Source organism: Equus przewalskii, chromosome 1, assembly GCF_037783145.1.
Source record: "Equus przewalskii isolate Varuska chromosome 1, EquPr2, whole genome shotgun sequence".
NCBI lineage: Eukaryota > Metazoa > Chordata > Mammalia > Perissodactyla > Equidae > Equus > Equus przewalskii.
This window is the reverse complement of record NC_091831.1, coordinates 92,407,906-92,431,721: the sequence shown is the minus strand read 5'-3', so window position 1 is coordinate 92,431,721 and position 23,816 is coordinate 92,407,906. Positions and strand designations below refer to the sequence as shown.

General features: G+C 41.2%; 2 long non-coding RNA genes across 2 annotated transcripts; one reads left to right on the top strand and one right to left on the bottom strand.

The window, feature by feature from the left end:
• Positions 1-12,102: 12,102 nt before the first annotated feature.
• LOC139075295 (uncharacterized) lies at positions 12,103-14,776 on the bottom strand. The gene is made up of 2 exons (XR_011525532.1): positions 14,493-14,776; positions 12,103-12,799 (listed from the first exon to the last, which is right to left on the bottom strand). It is a non-coding gene; the product is annotated as an uncharacterized lncRNA (long non-coding RNA).
• Positions 14,582-15,738, top strand: LOC103546228 (uncharacterized). Its single transcript, XR_011525533.1, has 2 exons — positions 14,582-14,710; positions 14,925-15,738. It is a non-coding gene; the product is annotated as an uncharacterized lncRNA (long non-coding RNA).
• The last annotated feature ends 8,078 nt before the right edge of the window (positions 15,739-23,816 follow it).

Below are 23,816 nucleotides of genomic sequence, written 5' to 3'. Positions count from 1 at the left end.
AAGGAAAAAATAAAATCTTTTTAAAAAAAAATTAAAATATTCTACATACCAACCACAGTAATTCAAAAGAAATGGAAAGGTTTGTCATTCATTTTACAAAACGCTTACTTGTACAATATTGATTTTTGGAAACTTTTAATATAAAGAAAATTCAGTAGAAAAAGGAAAATGATATGAACAGAAAATTCATAGAAAAAAGTATGAAAGGTTCTTAAAGTTTACGCTAAACCTTACTGATAGTAATTGAAATGCAAATTAGAACCAATTTGAGGTACAGTTTTCACCTTTAAGATTTGTAAAGGACAAAAAGTTTGGTAACCTAGGTGTTGATAAGGCTGTGTGGACACCAGCACACTTACACAGCAGGGGAGTGTCAATCAGTGCAACCTCCATGGAGGGCAGCTCTGCCAGATCTGCCCAAATCACAGACACATGTGCATCGTGAGCTAGCCATTCTCCTTCCAGGATTTTACTTCCAGAAATATCTTCCTAAAGATATACTCACACGTGGGTAATGATATGTACACAGAATTATTTATGACAGCCCTGCTTGTTACAGCTTAAATGTCTGTCATTTAAGAAGACTTAGTAAATAAACAAGGTATATCCCTACCGTGGAATACTATGCAGGTGTGAAAACGAGGAAGGTCTTCATGTGCTGATAGGAAGAGACTGCCAAGGTTTACTGGCAAGTGGGGGGAAAGCAGAAGACAAAATATACATATGTGCTAGCATTTGTTTATATGTAAATAACTTAAAGTCTCCGGATGTACACACAAGAAACGAGTAACACAGATTGCCCCTGGGGAAAGAAACAGTGGCTAGGGAACACCGCTGGAGGGGACACGCTTCATTGTGTCCATTTGTCCCTTTTGAATTTTGACCAGTGCTCCTGAGGGATATGAAAGGTCTGAAAAATGAAAAGGCATACCCTATTTTCAGGGTGAGTTAATTTTGTAAAAATGTCATTTGTTCCCTAAATTATTCTATGAATTTAGCATGATTCCCAAGTGAAAAAAAAAAGTCTTTTTAACCTAGTCAGGTCATTCTAATGTTCATATCGTGTGTGAAGGTCAGGAACATTCTGAAAAAAGAATAATGAGAGGCCTAGCCCAAGATATGAAAACATATTATAAGGCTGCCATGATTAAAACAGTGACCCTCGTTTAGATGAGCAAAAAGAAGTGAATAGAGCCAGAAATAGATCAAAACGCAGGAATCCAGTGTACGGATAAAGGTGCTATTTCACAGCCCTGGAGGAAAGATGGATCTATTCAATAAATGGTGTCGGGATGACTAGGTAGCTATCTGAGAAATGAATTCTTAATGTGCCAAGCTTTATTTATTTATTTTTTAAGATTGGCACCTGAGCTAACATCTGTTGCCAATCTTTTTTTTTCTTTTTCTTCTCCCCAAAGCCCCCTAGTACATAGTTGTAGTTCCTTCTAGCTCTGCTATGTGGGATGCCACCTCAGCGTGGCCTGATGAGCGCTGCCACATCCATGCCCAGGATCCGAACGGCAAAATCCTGGGCCACAGAAGTGGAGTGAACGAACTTAACCACTCAGCCAAGGGGCCGGCCCAAATTAAACATAAAAATATTAGAATAAACTGTGAAGAAAATGTCTTTATCATCTCTCAGTGGAACAGGCATGACATAAAACCCAGAGTTCATTAAAAAAACAAACAAACTGCAATTTCATCTACATAAAAGACAATCTCCCCTGGGCCAGGGCTCGGGGGAGGGGGGTGGTGAGGGATGTTGAGCTGGAAGACAGCACTAATTCAAATGACCGTCAGCAAGGTGCGGACCACACAGGAGTCTGATGGGCGCTCACTGCAGCTGTTTATAAGGTTAAGAAGTTGGAAACAACCAAACTCCCTGACAATAGATGACTGTTAAGAAGAAAAGTTCAGTGTGATTCCAAAATGGAGTTCTTGGCACCCGCTAAAACTAACGATTTAGAAAAATCATTCAATGAAATGGACAACCTCGAGGCTATATTATTAACATAGTTATTAAAAAATAGGAGAACAGTATACATGGAATGACCCATTTGGGGAGAAGGAGGAAGATAAATGTGATTAGGAAAAAAGACTAGAAAGAAAGACACGCGAACGTTTACAGTGGTTTTCTCTGGAGGCTGGGATCACTGGGGCTTTATTGTCTGCCTTGCGCTTTTCCAGGTTTTCCCAAACGATACATTTGATTACTTTTGCAAGTAGAAGGTCTTGAGGTTTAAAACCTGAATGACTGAGAAGGTGATGTGAGTCACATGTAACTAGGAGACCTGGGGACAGGACAGACTCAAGAGGGCAGACGACCAGTTCAGATTTGAATGGACTGAGTCTGAGGGCCTGTGGACACCCAAGGACAGGAGCCAACTGGAAATGGACCCTGGACTCCGTAGTGAAGCCTGTGCCGTTTAGCTCTGTGGACATGACACAAGTAGTCAAGGGCGAGGCGGGGAGGGGACAGCTGCTGGGGCCCACGTGGCAGCCCCAGATGAGGAGCAACGAATGCTCCAGACTTTCCACCTCCTGGCTGCGAAGCCTCACAGAGGACTCCGATCTCCCTCCTGGGAAGGACAGTGGCAAGCGAGCTCGGCTGGCGTGTCTAGCGTGCCCCTTGGGAACTGAGAGAGGCCCCAACGTGAAACTTTAAACAGAAGCAAGAGTTACCAATCTGGAAAAAGATGAAAGTTCGTCTGCCCACCTCTCTTGAGCTGAGCCTTTCCAGAAAGGAGAGGGAAAGGTCAGAGAAGGGTGGGAAGCAGTTTTGCTCTCCCATTTTCTTCAAAGAAATCACTGGATGTGGAAGAGCTGGCTTCTGAGTCACAAGGAAACCTTTTCCCCAAGGATTGGGATCAGAAACAATGGGGAAAGGAATTATTAAAACCAGCAGCTCACAGCAAGCTCAGGAAGAAGCTGAATAAACTTTGAACAATTTGTCTTATCCTGCTATGAAAAGAGGAAGTTTCAGCAAGTTAGGAACCGGCATGTGCGCTCTCACTCCACTGACACGGTCTCGCATAACCAGAGAAAGAGGAATGTGCGTGAGAAAACAAGCCCACGGCCCCTCACCTCTCCAAGTAGGGTCAGCGACCAGCGGATGGGCATCACCAGGCGCTGGCTGGACCCGCAGCCTCTCGGGCGCACAGACCTGCTCCCCCAAACCAGCATGTCAGCCACCTGCTTTGAAGGGCCCTGTGCGCACTGATGTTTGAGGAGCGTGGTCTGATGCCTTCTCTGCAAAATGGGGGGCCCTGCAACAAGTTGTTTTCACAAGCCACCCTTCCTTCCCATTTCCGCTCACCCCCATTTCACCAAAGCTTCAAACCCCAGCTGGAAGGCCCTATTCTTGTCCCATGAAATAGGTCCTATTTAATCTAGAAAACGAGGAAACACACTCAGCCGTCAGGAAGTAATAGCATTAACTCAGGGGCCAAAAACAACACTGCAGGCTGAGAACAATGCAGGAGGCACCCTGGGGCAGGTCCAGGCAGCTGGGCCTGGTGGTTGTGGTCACCAAGAGAGAAAAGAGGCCTGAGTGCAAATTACACGAACGGCAGGACAGGTTGTACAGTGTTTCTAAAAATAAGTAATGGTTTAAGAATTTATCTGAGGATTTTCAGATATTAAAAATAAGTTTCCTTCTGGCTGGACAGACTGGCCCCACACGAGGCATGAGTTTCTTACTTCATCATTCAGCTCAGATCTCCCCAAAGTACCTAGCAATTTGGCCACAGACCTGGTTGAAGACCGCTGCCCGAAGGTGGCATGGAGCCCCCAAAGGGAAAATGATGATTTTCCTTCCAAATTACTTTATGAAGAGTGAAGACTCAAGTCTCCCTTAAGATTAACTTTTGAAAATTAAAAATATTTTTAATATGCTCCATTCCAAGAACATATAGTTTCCAGAATTTCACACAAGTTTAAAAATGAGGAGAAAACAAGCTAATACAAGGATAAAACGTGCCACAGCGTCCCATAATTGCTACGAGTGGGCAGCAGATTTAGCTGGGAGTTTCCTAGCTGCAAAAGTAGAAACAGAACAAGATCAGTTCAATAATGATAATAACAAAATCAGCCAGTTGTCTAGAAGGCTTTTCTTACTAGAGATTTGAGAAAATTTCTCCTGTGGGATACTCTGTAAGGTAGTCTAGATACTTTTGACTAAATTCTGTACTTGTACCGTGATATCAAGACTCTTAAAGCTCCAAGGTCAGGTTTAATGTTGACCCTCATTGCCTGCAGGAAGGCCACTATCTCTGCTTCACTGACACTCCCAACAGATGATGACCCTGTACCCACCAGTGACTGCTCCAGGAACGGACAGACACATGACCCTATTCTGCTCAATAAGCCGCAAAAAGAAGTCTGCAGGGACAATTCTGAATAAAGTTCTCACTCCCACCAGAGAGCCACAGGAAGAGACAGTGTCTTCTCCCTCTAACTGGGCTGGGGTCTAGTTGTGACATTTGGAACTGCAACAGCCATATTGCTCTCAGCCCAAGGATGGAGCCGCCTCCAACAATGACAGGGCTGAACGATGGAAGAAACTTGGATTTTCAGTGTTATTACTGAGCTGCTGAATCAACTAGCCCTGGAACCCTCCAACCTCTGGACTTGCTGTGCAGTAAGATGATAGCCTATCCTTGTGGTTTCCACTGGATTCATTCAGGGTTTCTGTTTCGACAGAAACAAAATGCACAAGCCCAATTTTTAGAGGGAAAACGCAAAATTAGAAATGGGAGTTTGCTACCCACGAGAGAAGTATTACATAAACAAGGCTCTTCATCCAAGAATTGTTTGAAAGAGCAGAAGACTGGATATAATCTTAATATACACCATTAAGTGAGTGGAGATGTATATCCATCAAAAGTTATTGGTCAAATACATGCACAACAGAATCTCAAAGAGCCAGAAAAAAAGGAATGAGAAGGCTCTTTGGCACCCATAATGGGAAAGAAACCAGTATAAACTAAGTGAAGAAAGCACAGAGCGCTGTGTATAGTTTGCTTTAATATGTATCAGAAAGGGGAGAAACGTGTATCTTTTGCATATGGTATTAGTAATCTACTGCTGCATAGCAAATTCCTCAAACACTTGGTAACATAAAATAACCAACGTTTATTATCTCAGTATCTGTAGGTCAGCAGTTTGGGAGCGGCTTAGTGGGGTGGTTCTGGTTTAGTGTCTCTCGTGTGCTTATAGTCCAGATATTGGTCAGGGCATGACATCAGTGAAAATGGTGGTGTAAGGAGCTCTAAAAACTTGCTCCTTCATAAAGACAATAAGAAACCTGGCAAAAAATATCAGAATCAACTTTTCAGGACCCTGGAAATTAACCAAAACGTTGCAGCAATAACTGGGGAGTTTTAATCCATAAAAATGGCTAGATCGCAATAAGAACAGTGAGCTTTGTGGCAATTTAACTTGTCCTATTCCCATCCCCTCCCCATCCCGCTCTGTGATAGCCTTGAAAACCAACAACCACAACCACAGTGAAAAACAGTAGCCTGGCAGACAACAGGAGGGGCCGAATCAGAGCTCGAGCTCTTTGAAAGCCTCATCCCCACAAAGTGTCATTATGTGACCCATCTGGTGGCTCCCTGGAAGACTGCACTTGCAAGACTTTTTATTTGACTAGACTTGGAGCATGTCCAATGTGAAAAACCTTTTCCCTGGGGGTGTTGGTAAAGACATTTAGATGCAGTTGTTTGACTTTGTGGCTGCTGGAGGCAGTGGATAACAATTGGGGCAAACAATAGGCTGACCAAACAGCTTAAAGGTAAAACTAGGGAAGAGGTCCATAAGGGCTTTGAAAATCTCTGACATATTCCTGAGAATCTAGAAGGCTAAGGTATGTGTGCATGTTCAGAAAAGAGTTGATAGGCCCTCTCACCTCTGGCTGACATTGAGGCTCATACAAGCAGAAAGTGAAGTCTAAGGCAGAGTTGTTAAGTGCCTGGCTGAGTTCTGGAGGCATGCCACAACAAGCACACAGAACCCTTTGGCAAGGATGGAGATTTACTGGTTCTAGGCATTAAGGAAATCTCTGACCAGCCATTAGCTGACCACTAATCTAACGGAACAGAGACTTCAGCGGACACACACAAAAAGAATCCAGACTTTATAGAACTAGTGCAGAAAAGTCACTAAACAAACAACTCCAGCAACTACACAAACCTTTGGGGATGAGGGAAGAATCTGATTTCCAGAATTGCCATCTTATATTAATTTAAATTCCAGTTTTCAACAAAATATTACAAGACATGCAAAGAAACAAAAAAGTGTGATCTATGCAAAGGAAAAAAAATCAATAGAAATGGTTCCTGAGGAAGACCAGACAAAGACTTTAAATCAGCTATTTAAAGTATGTTCAATGAACTAAAGGAAACAATATCTGAACTCAAGGAAAGTATAAAAACAATGTCTTACCAAAAAGAGACTATCAACAAAGAGATGGAAATTATAAATAAAAAAAAGAACCAAATAGAAATTCTAGAGTTGAAAAGTATAACTGAGATGAAAAATTCGCTAGAAGGGTCTAATAACAGATTTCAGCAGGTGGAAGAAGGAATCAGTGACCTTGAAGACTGGTCAGTTGGGATTACCCAATCTTGAGGAACAGAACGAGAAAAGAATAAAGAAAACTGAACAAAACCTCAAAGACCTCTGGGACAGCATCAAGTGTACCAACATATGCATAATGGGAATCCTAGAAGAAGAGGAGGAAGAAAAAGGGGCAAAAAGAATACAGTCAAGTGCCACATAACGACGTTTCAGTCAATGATGGACCACATATACAACAGTGGTCCCATAAGATAGTACCATATAGGCTAGGTGTGTAGCAGGCTATACCATCTAAGTTTGTGTAAGTACACTCTATGATGTTCACACAATGACCAAATCACCTAATAATGTATTTCTCAGAATGTATCCCCATCGTTAAGTGACATACGACTGTATTTGAAGACACGGTGGCAGAAAATTTCCAAAATTTGTTGAAAAACATTAATCTGCATGTCCAAGAAGTTCAGTGAACTTCTAAAAGAAAGCCATACCAAGACACATCATAATCAAACTGTTGAAAGCCAGAGAAAAAGAGAGAATCTTAAAAGCCACAAGAGAGAAGCCAGTTATCACATATCATGTGTAAAAGATCCTCAAGAAGATTAACAGCCGATTTCTCCTTATAAATAACGGAGGCCAGAAGGCAGTGAGATGATACAGCAATGGGATGTGGATGGTCCCCAATATATAAGGATTTCATGTGGATGATAATGACAACACATAGGAAGGAAGAAACAGAACCATACAGGAGCAAAATTTCATGTATTATTGAAATAAAGTTGGTATTAATCTGAACTAGATTATTACAAGTTAAGATACCCAGAACAACCACTAAGAAAATAACTCAAAATATATATAATAAGAGAAATGACAAGGCAATTAAAATGGTACCCTAGAGAATTTAACCCAAAAGAAGGCAGTCATGGAGAAACAGAGGAACAAAAAAGACGGAAGACATACAGGAAACAAGCAGCAAAAAGGCAGGCATAAATCCTACCTTATCAGGAATTACACTCAACATAAATGGATTAAACACTGCAATAAAGGTGGAGACTGTCATAATGAATTTTTAAAAACAATCAAACTATAGGCTGTCTACAAGAGACACACTTTAGATTTAGATGCAAACAGACTGAAACTAAAAGGATGGAAAAAGATATATCATTCAGACAATGACTGAAAGAGAACTGAAGTGGCTATAGTGATAACAAACAAAATAGACCTTAAAATAGAAATTGTTACTAAGGACAAAGAAGGACATTTTATAATGATAAAAGGGACAATCTATCAAGAAGATACAACAGTTATAAACATATACAGGCATACCTCAGAGATATTGCGTGTTTGCTTCTGGACCACTGCAATAAAGCAACTATCACAGTAAAACGAGTCATGTGAATTTTTTTGGCTTCCTAGTGCATATAAAAGTTATGTTTACATTATACTGCAGTCTATTAAGTGTGCAGTAGCATTGTGTCTAAAAAGTCAATGTACATACCTTAATTAAAAAATATTTTATTGCTAAAAAATGCTAACCATCATCTGAGTGATCTTCAGCAAGTCGTAATCTTTTTTGCTGGTGGAGGGTCTTGTAAAAAACTCAGTATCTGGGAAGTGCAATAAAATGAGGTGTGCCTGTCTGTACCTAATAAAAGAGCACCAGAATACATGAAGCAAAAACTGACAGAATGGAGCATTGGACAGTTTAACAGTTATTGTTGGAATCTTCAACATCCCACTTTCAATTATGGATAGAATAAGTAGATGGAAGGTCAACAAGGAAATCGAAGATTTGAACAACACTATAAGCCAATGACACTTAAAAGACATCTATAGAACATCGCATCCAACAACAGAAGAATACACATTTCTCCCTAGTGCACATGGAGCATTTGTAGGATAGACCACAAAACAGGCCATAATATAAGTCTCAATAAGTTTAAAAGAATTGAACTCATACAAAGTATGTTCTCTGATCAAAGTGGAATGAAATTAGAAATCAATAACAAAGGATAATTTAGAAATTCACAAATATGTGGAAATTAACACAATCCTACATCACCAACAGATCAATGAGTAAGTCACAGGGAAATTAGAAAATACTTTGAGATGAATGAAAATAAAAACATAACAGACTAAAATTTATGGAATGTAGTGAAAGCAGTGCTTACAGAAAAATTTATAGCTGTAAATTATACATTAAGAAAGAAGACAGAACCCAAATCAATAACAAGTTAGTGAAAGTACAAACTAAACCAAAGCAAACGTTAGGAAGAAAATAATAAAAATTATAGCAGAAATAGGGACTGGCTCCGTGGCCAAGTGGTTCAGTTCGCATGCTCCGTTTCAGCGGCCCAGGGTTTCACTGGTTCATATCCTGGGGATGGACCTAGCACCACTCGTCAGGCCATGCTGAGGCGGCATCCCACATAGCAGAACCAGAAGGACCTACAACTAGAATATACAGCTGTGTACTGAGGGGCTTCAGGGAGAAGAAGAGAAAAAAAGAAGATTGGCAACAGATGTTAGCTCAGGTGCCAATCTTTAACAAAAAAGGTTGTAGCAGAAATAAATGAAGCATAAAAAATAGAAAACTATAGAGAAAACCAGTGAGACCAGAAGTTGATTCTTTGAAAGATGAACAAATTGAAAAACTTTGGGCTAGACTGACTAATAAAAAAGAGAAAAAGACTTAAACTGCTAAAGTCATGAATGAAAGATAGGGGCACATCACTACCAACCTTACAGAAATAAAAAGAATTATAAAGTAATACTATGAATAACTGTATGCCAGCACATTAGATAACTAGGTGAAATGTACAACTTCCTAGAAAGATTCAATGAAACTGACTCAGTAAGAAATAGAAAAGTTGAACAGACCTATAACAAGCAGAGATAGAATTAGTAATCAAAAAATTTCCCACAGAGAAAAGCTCAGGACCAGACAATTTCATCAACAAATTAATTCTACCAAACATTTAAAAAACAATTAACCCCAATCCTTCTGAAACTCTTCCTAAAAATAGAAGACTATTTAATAGACTATATAAGACTAAAAATAGAAGGAACATTTCCCAACTCATTTGTGAGGCCAGTATTCCCTGATATCAACCCCAGACAAAGACATCACAATAAAACTGCAAACCAATATCATTTATGAATATGGACACAAAAAACCTCTACAAAATACTAGCAAACTGAATGTGGCAACACAGAAAAAGGATGATTCACCATAACCAAGTAGGATTTATCTCAGGAATGCAAGATTAGTTTAACATATGAAAATCAATCAATGTAACACATTTTGGTAGAATAGAGAATAAAACCACATGATTACCTCAATAAGCACAGGAAAAGCATTTGACAAAATTCAACATTCTTTCATCATAAAAACACTAATAAACCAGGAATAGAAGGGAACTTCCTCAACTTAAGAGGCAGCATGAAAAACCCACAGCCAACATCATATTTAATGGTGAAAGACTAGAAACTTTCCTTCTGAGATCAGGAACAACACAAGAATGTCTGCTCCTCACTACTTGTATTTAACATGGTACTGAGGCAATGTTGTCCTGAGGCAATGTACTGGAGGTACTTGCCTGGGCAATTAGGTCAGAAAATGAAATAAAAGGCTTCCAGATTGGAAAGGAAAAAGTAAAATTATGTCTATTTTCAGATAATGTGATCTTGTATATAGAAAATCCTAAGAAATACACACAAAGACACACACACACACACAAACCTATCAGAGCTAATAAATGTAGCAAGGTTGCAGGATACAAGACCAATATATAAAAATTAAGTCTATTTCTGTATATTACTAAGGATCAATCAAGGAGTGAAATTAAGAAAACAATTTCATTTACAATAGTATCAAAAAGAATAAAAATACTTAGGAATAAAGAAGTGTAAGACTTGTGCACTGAAAACTAAAAAAATCACTTGAAGAAATTAAATAAATTGAAAAATAATGCATGTTCACGGATTGGATGCTTTAATATTGTTAGGATGGCAATAGTCCCTGTTATGGGTTGAATCATGTCCTCCCCAAAAAGATATGTTGAAGTCTTAACCAAGTACCTCAGAATGTGACCTTATTTGGAATAAGTCATTTGCATATGTAATTAGTTGAGATGAGGTCACACTGGAGTAGGGCGGGCCCCCAATTCAATATGACTGGTGCATTCTAAGAAGATGCCATATGAAGACAGAGGAGAACACCACGTGAAGATAGAGGATTGGATTCATGCATCTACAAGCCAATGAATACCAAAGATTGCTAGCAAACCACTAGACACTAGGAAGAGGCAAGGAAGGATTCACCAAAAGGTTTAAGAGGAAACATGGCCCTGAAGATGCCTTGATTGCAGACTTCTAGTCTCCAGAACTGAGACAATGAATTTCTATTGCTTTAAGGCACCCAGTTTGTGGTACTTTGCAATGGCAGCCCTAAGAAACTAATAAAGTCCACAAATAGATCTATGGATTCAGTGCAATTCCTATTAAAAGCTCAGCTGCCTTTTTGGCAGTAATTGACAAGCTGATCCTACAGACCCTGAACAGCCAAAACAATGTTGAAAAAGAAGAACCAAGTTGAAGATATACACTTCCTGATTTCAAAACTTTCTGCAAAGCTACAGTAATCAAGCCTGTGTGGTCCTGGCATAAGGACAGACATATAGATTAATGGAATAGAATTGAGAGTCCAGAAATAAACCCTTACATTTATGGTTAACTCATTTTCTACAAGGGTGCCAAGACCATTCAATGGGGAAAAGAATGGGGCTGAGATAACTGGATATCCACATGCAAAAGAATGAAGTTGGACCCCTACCTCACACTATATACAAAAATTAACACAAAATGGATTAAGGACCTAAATGTGAGAGCTAAAACTACAAAACTTTTAGAAGAAAACATAGGTGTAAATCATAGTGACCTTGGATTAGGCAATGATTTCTTAGATATGACACTTAAAGCACAATCAACCAAAGGAAAAATAGATAAATTTGATTGTATCAGAATTAAAATCTTTGTGCTTCAAAGGACACTATCAGGGACATGGAAAGACAAATGACAGAATGGGAGAAAATATTTGCGAATCATATATCTGATAATGGTCTAGTATCCAGCATATATAAAGAACTCTTACAACTCAACAATAAAAAAGATAAATAACCCAATTTTAAAATGAGCAAAGGATTTGAATAGACATTTCTTCAAAGAATATATACGAATGGTCAATAAACACATGAAAAGATGCTCAACATCATTAATCATCAGGGAAATGCAAAGCAAAACCACAATAAGATACCACTTCACACACACTAGTATGGCTTCATCAAAAAAAGGCAATTGATAAGTTTTACTGAGAACGTGGAGAAATTGGAACCCTCATACATTGCTGGTGGGAATATAAAATGGTGCGCTCACTTTGAAATCAGTTTGGCAATTCTTCAAAAAGTTAAACATCAAATTACCACATGACCCAACAGTTGCACACCCAAGAGAAGTAGAAACATATGCCCACACAAAAACTTTAATATATGTTCATAGCTGCATTATTCACAATAGGTAAAAAATGAAACAACCAAATGTTTATAAACTGATGAATATATAAACACAATGTGGTATTATCCATACAATGGAATATTATTCCTCCATACAAAGGAATGAAGTACTGATACCTGCTACAACACGGATGAACCTTGAAGACATTATGCTACGTGAAAGAGCCAGACAGAAAAGGCCACATATCATACGATTCCATTTACATGAAGTTTCCAGGCAAACCCATAAGAACTAGAAGTAGATTAGTGGTTGGCAGGGGCTGAGGGTGGGAGAATGGGGAGTGAATTGGGAGAGAACAGGTATGAGGCTTCTTTTGGGGGTGATGAGCATGTCCTGGAATTATATAGTAGTTATGGTTGCATAATCTTGTGAATTTACTAGAAACCAGTATATTTATATTTTAAAAGGACAAATTTTATGATATGTGAATTATATTTCAATTTAAAAAAATAAGATGTTGTCCAGGCTACAGTCATCTGGGGCTTCACTGGGGCTGTAGGGTCCTCTTCCCAGATGTCTTTCTTACATTACTGTTGCCCGGAGGCCTCAGTTCCTCACCAGGTAGACTTCTCAAAAGGCCTCCTAAGTGTCTTCACAACATGGCAGCTGGCTTCCCCGGAGCAAGTGATCCAAGAGAGAGCAAGTGATCCTAGAGAGACCAAGGAGGAAGTCACATAATATTTTTATGACCTAGTCTTGGAAGTTACACAGTCACTTCTGTCACATTTTATTAGTTGTAAGTGAGTCTCTAAGTCCAGCTCATACTCAGGAGGAAGAATGCAAGCTTCACCTCTTGAAGGGAGGGGACATTAAATAATGTGTGGACACACGTTAAAACCCACCACATGTACATGTAACATGTCCAGGACATACAAGAAAGTGACAACAGGGTTCCATGCAGAGAGGGGAATCAGAAGGCTCGAGGACAAGAGCTGGATGGAGATGGCTCACTGTAAACTCATTTGCACCTTTTGAATTGTGAACCATTGAATGTGCTACCTGTTCAAATAATTTAAAATAATTTAAAAATTAAAAACAAAAAATAAATTCATTTCCCTTTAAAAAGAAAATAGTTTTAACCTGTAATTTGCTTTGCTAGCTGGGTTTGTTAGCTTAAAGTCCTAAATCAAATTGCACTTTTATGAATAAATATATTATTTTATATATTTATATTCATCCATTCATTCATCCATCCATCCAGACATACATACTTTCTCACTCCCTAGCTCCTCACAGCCAAGGTTTAACAAAAACAAAACAGCTAGAATCCATCCTTGTGCTCTAAAAGTCTTTTTTTAATATATTCTTATGTACACATTGAGACCCTTTACGCTTTAGTTTCAAAGTTGGTAAAACCTTGTCCTAGAAAAGTACAAAAATACCAAAAACTGGCGAGCATGAAAATGAAGGAGAGATGACAAATTGTATCATTGAGTAAGTAGATTGAGTAGTGAGCTCCCTGGCTTCCCTTCTTGGACCTGATGTTTTCCACAGCTATAAACAGGTCCTGGAGCTCCTGGGGGAGAACACAATTTCACTGTAAAGGTTCACTGACACATCTGTCCACCGGATTCCTGTAACCTAAATACAGTGCAGAACACTGTGACTTTTCTTTGACTGTTACTTGCAGCTGAAAGTCTCTGATCACTCCTCCTTAGGGGCAGTACAGCCCAGGGGTTCAGTAGGGGCTTGGAAGTTTGCCTCAGTTCAAAATACTTAGCGGTGAATGAAAATGAAAACACAACATACCAAAATTTATAGGATGCAGCAAGCAAAGGCAGTGCTCAGAGGAAAAATTTATACCTATAAATAACAATGTAAAAAAAAGAAGAAAGATCTCAAGTCAATAACCTAACTTTACACCTTAAGGAGCTAGAAAAAGAAGAGCAAACTAAACTCAAAGTTAACAGAAAGAAAGAAAGAAAGAAAGAAAGAAAGAAAGAAAGAAAGATTAGAGCAGAAGCAAATAGAGAATGGAAAACAGCAAGAATCAATGAAACCAAAAGTTCATTCTTTGAAAAGATCAATTTTTACCAATCTTAGCTTGGTGGAAATTATAAGCAGAAACCTCATTAAAACGGAGTCAGGAGGCCCAAAGGGGGAGCCCGCATGCCCTGTGTGGAGAGAAGAGACCAAGAGGAAGAAGAAAGTCTTCCTCTTCTTGACCAGCAAGAAGCTCAGCCAATGAGGACTTGTCACAACTCACCAATGAAAAGCCACTACACTTGGAACTCCCAGTTTCTTCAGTGGACTCTGTTAACAACAGCCCTCCCAACTTCCTCCTCCCTTCTATAAACGAGTTTCTCCTTCCCTTGCTGCTTCAGGACCTGCATGTGGCTTACCATGGTTGCAGACCCCAAATTCCAATTGTTTGCTGATCCTGAATAAATCCATTTTTGCTGGAGAAATAATCGATTGTCTATTTGTTTAAGGTCAACCTTTGGCGGCCGGTTACAGCTATCCAGAGAAGACACTCTGAGGCTGGTGAGCAAACAGGTGCGGCACCCACCACAGAGCCCACTGAGCTCGCTGCTTTTCTCGCTGGCCCTGGAGTTGGAGGGTAAGTCTTTTCTCCTGGATCTCAGCGTCCGCCCTCTTTGCCTTTGAGGCTGTCCGGGCTTTATTCAAGATCTATTTTAAGGCTTCGTCCTTTTCTGGTTAAGGCCTTGTTTGTCTGTGAGTACTTGGTTGGCACTTCAGCCTGATTCTTTTGAAATCAGGCTGTTTCTACCAAAATTATGCTAAGCCTTTGGAACCCAACTGTTCCTTCTCAGAACTGAGCTGGCACATTGGCCTGACTCCTCTGGGGGCAGACTGTTCCAGGAGCTACGCTGACTCAACCTTCAGTCCACCTGACGAATCAGACTGCTCCTGCTGGAACTGGCTGGGATTAAGCCTACAGCCTGTTTGAGCTGTTCAGACTGTTGGAGTTGCAAGCTGTTTGAGCTGTTGAGAATTATTCCATCACTCTAGAGAAAAACCTCTAAGCAATGGGATCCCAGTTATCTAAAGATTTTGAGGGTGCTCCCCTACAGGGACCCTAGACAATTTTATGTTTAAAAACTTGGTCATTCCTCATGCACAATTCTAACTGAATGGACTGACTTAACATAACTTAGAATACCAGCGGCCCTTATGGGGAACTGGTGAACGCCCCCAAAATTACTTTTCTTTTTAATTTTTTTAAAATTTTTTAATTTTTTCTTTTTCTCCCCAAAGCCCTTCTGGTACATAGTTGTGCATTTTTAGTTGTGTGTCCTTCTACTTGTGGCATGTAGGATGCCCTGTCAGTGTGACTTGATGAGTGGTGCCATGTCCACACCCAGGATCCGAACCGGCAAAACCCTGGGCCGCTGAAGTGAGGTGCGCGAACTTAACAACTCGGCCATGGGGCCGGCCCCAAAATTACTTTTCTTAAAAACAAATTGACAACCACAGCTCTGTAATTTCCAAGACTGAACGGAACGCCTGTTTCAACTGGTATTTTGAGGCTTCCAGGCATTACCAGGAGTCTAAAATCGCCTCTTTGCAAAATAAAATTTTAAGATTGAGGCAAACAAATCATTAAAGGGTAAAATGGCTTGTGAAGCCTCGTGTTCTTCTTTCCCGGCTCCTCGCGCTCAGGCGCCATCTTCCTCCTTCCCTTCTATACCACCCACACCGCCTCCACACCCTCACTTCCCCCACACTACCTCTCTCGCCAAACTGCACCTTTTCCCTGAACCTCTCCCCACTCTCTCTTCCTCTGAACCTGTCAGAACTTGTCCCTTTATTTATTTATTTATTTATTTTGAGGAAGATTAGCCCTGAGCTAACATCTGCCGCCAATCCTCCTCTTTTTGCTGAGGAAGACTTGCGCTGAGCTAACATCCATGCCCATCTTCCTCCACTTTATCCGTGGGACGCTTGCCACAGCATGGCTTGCCAAGCGGTGCCATGTCCGCAACCAGGATCCGAACCCACGAAGCCCGGGCTGCTGAAGCGGAACGTGCACACTTAACCACTGCGCCACTGGGCAGGTCCCAGAACTTGTCCTTTAGAATTAAGCCTTCTGAGGACGCGAAGGCTACACCCTTAATTTCTTACACTCCCTGGACTAAAGCTGAACTGCAAACCATAGTCAAAGATGTTTCCAAAGTAACTGAAGATCCTCAGACTTTTGCTGAGGAATTTAATACAGTCCTTCACCCTTATCAACCTGGTTTCTCTGACTTATATCAGCCAGTTCATATGCTTGTTGGTGAAGGCCAGGCCCAGCTTGAATGAAAACTGCTAGATCAGAAAATCCTGAAAGGTTTCTAGAATCATAGCCAGGAGACCAACTAGCTGACCTGTTGTATGATCAGGCTGTAGCCATCGCTAGACAACTTCTTCGGGCAGTTACCAGGGCTTTTCCAAAGCCTGAACAAAATTCAGGCTTGTGCACAAAACTCCTGATAAACCTGCTCATGACGATTACAATCGACTTCAGATTGTTTTTAAAGAAAATTCTGGTCTCCCTTCCGATGTTGGTTCCACTCCAGTAGCTTTTAGCTTATGTTTGTTAATGGCTGGATGGGGACCTTTTTTCCCTTCTAGTAAAAATGCCCAGGATGGAATGGGAGACTGTGTCCACTCCAGATTTAGTTAATCTGACAAACCAGCTCTCTCGCATTCCAGGTGAGTCACCGAAAGAAAGACGGCTACAATCCTTAATCTTCAACTCCAGCAAATGAAGGCCCCAAAAGAAAACCAAAAACCTCCTAATTTCTGCTATTATTGCAGAGCCACGACGTTAGGAAAGAGATTGTTACAAATGTAAGTGCTTTAAGTGCCTCCAGCCCTCTAACCAGCCTTTCCAATGTCCTCCAAATTCTCAAGGATGGGGCTCCAAGGAAATGCAGGGGTTCTTCCCAATCCTCCCTCTTAGTCGGCCTGGAGAAAACCTTCTCCAGATTGGGGTGAATCTCTTTTTGTCCTAATTGACACTCAACCCACACTCTTGGTGCTCAGCCCCACTACTCTAAAGCAGCCCCGCCTCGGAAAACGAAAGCAGTTCACATATTGGGGATTTCTAATAAACCTCAACAGGCTCCTGTACGAACCTATTCCCTCTTGTTTAGGTCCTTTGAGACACACACACCCTTTTTTCCTTAGTTCCTCCGCCTCTACTCATTTATCAGGCTGAGACTTCTTAGAAAAGTATTGTGTCAGAATTCTTTCTCCTGAAAGGGGGAAATAATTCTAGAATTTGACAGTAGCCATCAAAACAGCCCACCAAGTGACTTTCTGACATCCTTTATTTGCTCCGTCTCTGACAGTTCTAGAGCTGATCCTGGAAACACTGATCATCTGTCCCTGTTGAATCAGTTACCACCCTCCTCTTGGGCGACATCTCCAGCTGATATGTTAAAACTCGCAGGACACCTCCCATCCAGACTCAAACAGATTCCCCCAAAACCTCTCCCTGGAATTCATCAACATCCTGTAAGGAAAGAAGCCCTTGCAGGTGTACAGTCCATAATAGAGGATTACAGGGCTCGAGGCCTCATTATCCTCTGTGCTAATCCCTGTAACGCTCCTATTTTACCTCTGAGGAAACCCCGGGGCTGAGAATGGAGGTTTGTCCAGGACCTCTGAGCAATAAACAACACGTTATCCCTCGACGCCCTGTTGGTTCCTAACCCTCATACGCTACTACCATCCCCTCCCACTGGAGCAAATTCTTTACGGTAATGAAGTGCATTCTTTCGCATTCCAGTTGCCGAAGCTGGTCAGTACCTCTTTGCCTTCACTTGGGAAGGACGACAATTCACCTGGATGGGAATCTCTCAGGGCTGTACTGAGAGCCCCTCTTATTTCTCACAAATCCCAAAGGCTGGTCTCTATGATGTAAAGCTCCCTGGGGGTTCTACTTGGTTGCAACATGTGGATGATTTGCTGCTTTGCTCTCCCTCCCAGGCCCCCTCACAGGAAGGCAGCATCCACTTGCTAGAGCTTTTAGCCTTAGAGGGACGTAAAGTGGTCAAAGAGAAAGTGCAGTTTGCCCAAACCCAGGTTCGATATTTAGGGCATCTGATATCAGGACAAGGGCTCCCCCCAGATCCAGATTGGCTTCATGGTGTCATGAGTTTCCCCAAACCCAAAACAAAGCGCCAACTGCGAGGTTTTCTCAAGCTAGTTGGTTATTGCTGAAACTGGATTCCAAATTTCTCTCTTATGGCCAAACCTCGGTATGTTTTACTAAAGAATAACAATCCCGGCCCAGTTTTATGAGAAGAACACGATGACAGGCTTTAAGGCCCTAGTGGAGAGTTTGATGAACCCACCTGCCGTGGACATCCCAATTATCAGATCCCCTTTTTCTTTTTTGTGTATGAAAAGGAAGGGAATGCCCTTGGGGTACTCACCCAAAAACATGGGGACCACCATTGACCCGTAGGCTGTCATAGCCAGCAACTGGCCCCTGTGGCACAGAGCTACGCCCCTTGCCTTAATGCCCTTACTGCCTCTGCCCTTTTGGTTCAGGCCACCGAGAAAAGCATTGTGGGACCCCCGTTAACCGTCTTTGTACCTCATGCTGTGGAAGCCCCTCTGAATTCCCACACACTCAACCTATTCCAGTCAGCCACCTCAGCTCCTGTGAAACCTTCTGTTAACCGCTCCTCACGTAACTCCTTTATGTTGTAATAACCTCAACCCTGCGACCCTTCGCCCCTCCGTTACCGACGAAGTCCCTCACGACTACGTAACACGGACAGGTCACCCCTGACTCCTCACGATGATCTGCAGGAAACTCCTTTGGGTAACGCCGACTTCTCGTGGTTCACTGATGGTTCTTATTAAAGAGTGGCAATGGCAAATACTGTGCTGGGCATGCTATTGCCACTCCTTTGATATTGTTGAGGCAGCACCTTTACCTGTGGCTACTTCAGCCCAACAGGCTAAGTTCTGTCCTCTTACACGGGCTTGTACTTTAGCCGAGGGCAGAAGTGCCAATACTTATACTGATAGTAGATATGCTTTCAGAGTAGCTCATGATTGTGTAATGTTGTGGAAGCAACATGGCTTCCTTACTTCCAGTGGAAATAAAATTAAAAATGGCCCCTATGTTCAGGAATTATTGGATGCTATACTTTTACCTGTTGCTTTAGCTATTATTAAGATCTCAGGGCATTCTAACTTGACTCTCGAAGCTAACAGAAATCACCTTGCAGATATTTCTGCAAGGAATGCGTTCCTTAAAGGAACCAACAACAGACACAACTCGGTCATAGTCCAAAGGGATATTTCCCCACATGATAACTTATAAAAACTGTCTAGAGAAGCCTAACAATTGGGCTCAGAAAAGGAAAAACAGGATTGGAAATTCAACAATTGTTTGTTTGATGAAAAGAGAAAGCTCTGGTTTGGACCAAATAACAACCCAGTCCTACCTAAGATTCTAAAATTCCCACTCCTAACCACTGTACATGTATCTAACCATTGGTCTACTGACAAAGTGAAAGCATTCATGAATCAGTATTGGTTGGGAAATATTAACAAAGCTGCAAAAAGTTCCTACCTCACTTGTCCCACTTCTCCAAAATATAATCCAGCGAAGTCTGTTCCTGCCGCTCCCAGACATTTTAAACTGCCTGATGGACAGTTTGAGGTTTTGCAGATGGATTTCATACAACTTCCCATCCCAGGGATATAAAAATGTTGTAGTCACGGTCTGCATGTTTCCTCACTGGACTGAAGCCTTCCCTTGCAGACAGGCTACTGCCTCTTCTGGGACACTCTCTTGAGCGTGACAGTGATTGAGGAACCCATTTACCAGTGAGGTACTTTGACAAGCCTGTGCTGTTTGGCTGGATTTACAGCACTTCCACTGTGCTTACCACCCTCAATCCTCTGGTTTAGTCGAATGCACTAATGGCATTATTAAGACTCAATTGGCAAAATTTAGAAACCCTCCAAATACCTTGGGCAAAAGCACTGCTATTTGCTCTTCTAAATCTCAGATCCACCCCCTCTGGAACTCATACACTCTAACCCTTTGAGAGAGTCACAGGGCACGCAATCCATTTGGCTCCTGCCTCTTTTGACCCACAGCTGATAAAAGGAGATACACTCCAGTATTGTGAAGGCTTAATTGCTTCTATTGAAAACAACCACGTGTTGGTGGAGCACTTTTCACAGTGCGCTCCAGGGAGACGAAGACCTTAAGCATCGCACCTTGCAACCTGGAGATTTCATCTATGGGAGAAGACACCTCCAGAAGGACCCTCTTCAGCCTCGCTGGAAAGGCCCCATGAGGTACTGCTAACTAACCCCTATGCTGCAAAACTCCAGGGACCAGACTCTTGGATTCACATGATGCACCTGAACGAAGCACCAAGGCCTGAGTGGACCTGCACATCATCTGGTGACTTAAAGTAAAGATTGCCTGGAATTGAAGCGGACGACATCTGATGAGGCAGCTGTCTCAAGATGGCTGGACCAGGTCTGTTGGAATTCTGTTTGTCAAATCTTTGATGATGAGATAACACTTCAGATGATCTCCCATGCCTATGAACTTGATGATAAATGGACTTTAGAAGATAAAAAGGCCTGAACATTCTCCCTCCTACTGCTCCTTTTACTCAGATGTGTCCATAATAGGTTTCCAGTCTGTACACCTTCCCTCTGACATGGGACATGACACCCAGGAAAGGTCCTTCCTGGCATCAAGGGACAAAAGGCTGCTGAAACTGGAAAAATCTGACTCTTGATCAGTGATGCTTTCAGAGAAAGATCTTGAACAAAAGGGAAAAATGTGGAAATTAATAAACAGAAATCTCATTAAAATGGAGTCAGGAGGCCAAAAAGAGGAGCTCTTATGCCCTATGTTGATAGCAGAGACCAACAAGAAGAAAGACTTAACCAGCAAGAAGCTCAGCCAATGAGAGGCTGTCACAGCTCAGCCAATGAAAAGCCACTACATTCTGGTGTCTCAGTTTCCTCCAGTTGACTCATTGTTTACAATAGCCCTCCCAACTTCCTCTTCCCCTCCATAAAGGAGGTTCTCCTTCCATTTGCTGCTCAGGACTGCACGTTCCTTGCCATGGTTGCAGACCCTGAATTGCAATTCTTTGCTGATCCTGAATAAACCAAATTTTAGTGGAGAAATAATTGGTTATTTGTTTAAGGTCAACCCAAGACTGACACAAAAAAACAGAGAAAAGATGCAAATAACTAAAATCAGAAATGAAAGTGAGGGCATTAGCAAACAAACAGGAAAAGAGAGAACTCTATGAACAATTGTATGCCAAAAATTGGATAACCTAGATCAAATGGACAAATTCCTAGAAACACACAAATTACCTAATTGACTAAAGAAGAAACAGAAAATCTCACTAGACCTGTATCAAGTAAAAACATTGAATTAGTCATCAAAAACTTCCCAAAGAAAAATCTAGGACCACATGGATTCATTGGTAATGCTACCAAACATTTAAAGAAAAATTAACACCGGTCCTTCTCAAACTCTTCCAAAAAACAGAAGAGGAGAAATCACTTCCCAACTCATTTTTATAAGGTCAGCATTTCCCTGTCACCAAAGCCATATTAAGACATCACAAACAAAAAATTATAAATCAGTATCCCTTCTGAATATCAATGCAAGGATCCTTAACAAAGTAGTAGCAAACCAAGGCCATCAGCACTTTAACAGGATTTATACCATGACAAAGTGGCATTTATAACAGGAATGCAAGGGTGGTTCAACATAAGAAAACCAATCAATGTAATATATCACAGTAGAAGGAAGGAAAACAAACCGCACAATCATCTCAATTGACACAGGAAAGGCATTTACAAAAGCCAAAATTCTTTCATGAGAAAAACTTTCAGAAAACTAGGAATATAGGGAAGATTCCTCAATATGACAAAGGACATTTATGGAAAACCCACAGCTAACATCACACTACATGATGAAAGATTGAAAGCTCTCCCTGTAATTTCACAAATCAGACAAGAATGCCTGCTTTCACCACTGCTATTTAACATTGTACTACAAGTTCTAGCCAGAGCAATTAGACAAGAAAAAGAAATAAAAGGTATCTAAATTGGTAATGAGGAAGTTAAACTCTCTCTATTGCCAGATGACATGATCCTATACATAGAAAACCCCAAGGAATGCACAAGAAAACTACCAGAGCTGATAAACAAATTCAGCAAAATTGCAAAGTACAAGGTCATCACACAAAAATCAGTTGTAGGGGCTGGCCCCGAGGCCGAGTGGTTAGGTTCGTGCGCTCCGCTGCAGGCGGCCCAGTGTTTCGTTGGTTCGAATCCTGGGCGCGGACATGGCACTGCTCATCAAACCACGCTGAGGCAGCGTCCCACATGCCACAACTAGAAGGATCCACAACGAAGAATATACAACTATGTACCAGGGGGCTTTGGGGAGAAAAATGAAAAAATTAAATCTTAAAAAAAAAAAATCAGTTGTGTTTCTATACGCCACTAATGAACAACTAGAAAAGGAAATTAAGAAAGCAGTTCCATTTACAATAACACCTATGTGTGGGTTTTCCACACCAAGCAGTTCTCCAGTTCTCTGTAGACACCAACTGAGTGTCCAACAATTTAAGTCAATATTGACACTAACTACCTAGAGTTAGCACAGACCCCACAGGTTAAGAGCTCAGTCTCACAAGACTGTCCCCTACTTCAGACACCAATCACAAGTAGTGGGTCCCCACGTTACCCACACTTATATCTGACTTGGCTACAAATTGGAGGGGGTCCCATGACCCCCTCTTCAGGTTCAATAATTTCCTATAACAGCTCACAGAACCCAAGGAAAAGCTACTCTTACCGGTTTATTATAAAGGATACAAAGGAACAGGCAGATGAAGAGGTACACAGGGTGAGGTTTAGAAGGGTCCTGAGCATAGGAGCTTCTGTTTCCAAGGAGTTTGGCATGTGCCACCCTCCTGACACACATTCACCAACCCAGCTCTCTAAATCTTATTGCTTAGAGTTTTTATGGAGGTTCAATTATGTATGCACTATTGATTAAATCATTGGCTATTGGTGATTAACTCAATCTCCAGCCCCTCTCCCTTCCCCAGAGATCAAGAGGTGGGGCTGAACATCCCAGCCCTCTAATCACATGGTTGGTTCTTCTAGCAACCAGCTCCCATCCTGGAGCTATCTATGAGCTCACCAAGAGCCACCTCATTAGCATAAACTCAGGGATGGTTGAAAAGGGGGCTTATTGTGAATAACAAAAGATGGTCCTTTCACCCCTACCAGGAAATTCCAAGGGTTTTAGAAGCTTTTGTGCCAAGAACTGGGGATGAAGACCAAATATATATTTCTTATCTCACCGTATCACAATAGAAAAGAATAAAATACCTGGGAATAAATTTAACCCAGGAGTGAAAGACTTGTTCCCTGAAAATTACAAAACATTCTTAAAAGGAATTAAAGAAGACCTAAATAAATGGAAAGACATCCCATGCTCATGGATTAGGAGACTTAATATTATCAAGATGTCAATACTACCCAAAGCCATCTACAAATTCGGTGCAACTCTTATCAAAATTTCAATGGTCTTTTTTGCAGAAACGGAAAAGCTGACCCTCAAATTCAAATGGAATTGCATGGAGTCCATATTAGAGGATGAATTGTACTCCTCAAAATTCATATGTTGA